We start from the raw sequence: 405 nt of genomic DNA, 5'->3' as shown, positions 1-405 counted from the left end.
TATGAGCATTTGCATTTAAATACACACAATCAATTTTAAAATGATAGTTCGTGAGGCATGCAGAACGCATAACGTAAGTATTGTGTGTTCCGCCTTATCCAGCATACGTTAACGTCTCTATACCCAATGTTTTCGCAAATACTAATCTATACATATAAATTTTTTATTTATTGAATTATTGTACATTATTTCAAGCCTCGTAACCTTAGCATCACTAATTCTCCCTTTCATTTAATTCTTTTCTTCTGTTTTTTTCTTCATCGGAAGTTAAACGAAGTTTATCAACGTAGATGTTCACCGTATTTGTAGTTTAATATTGTATGAATATGGAAGTAACAAACCTGGCAGCCCTATATAATAGACAAAAAGAAGAAAAAAAGCAAGGAGAATAGACAATAAGGCAAT

The sequence above is a fragment of the Glossina fuscipes genome, unplaced genomic scaffold (genome assembly GCF_014805625.2).
Source record: "Glossina fuscipes isolate IAEA_lab_2018 unplaced genomic scaffold, Yale_Gfus_2 0, whole genome shotgun sequence".
NCBI lineage: Eukaryota > Metazoa > Arthropoda > Insecta > Diptera > Glossinidae > Glossina > Glossina fuscipes.
The sequence above is the reverse complement of the archived record's forward strand: the minus strand, read 5'-3'. Positions refer to the sequence as shown.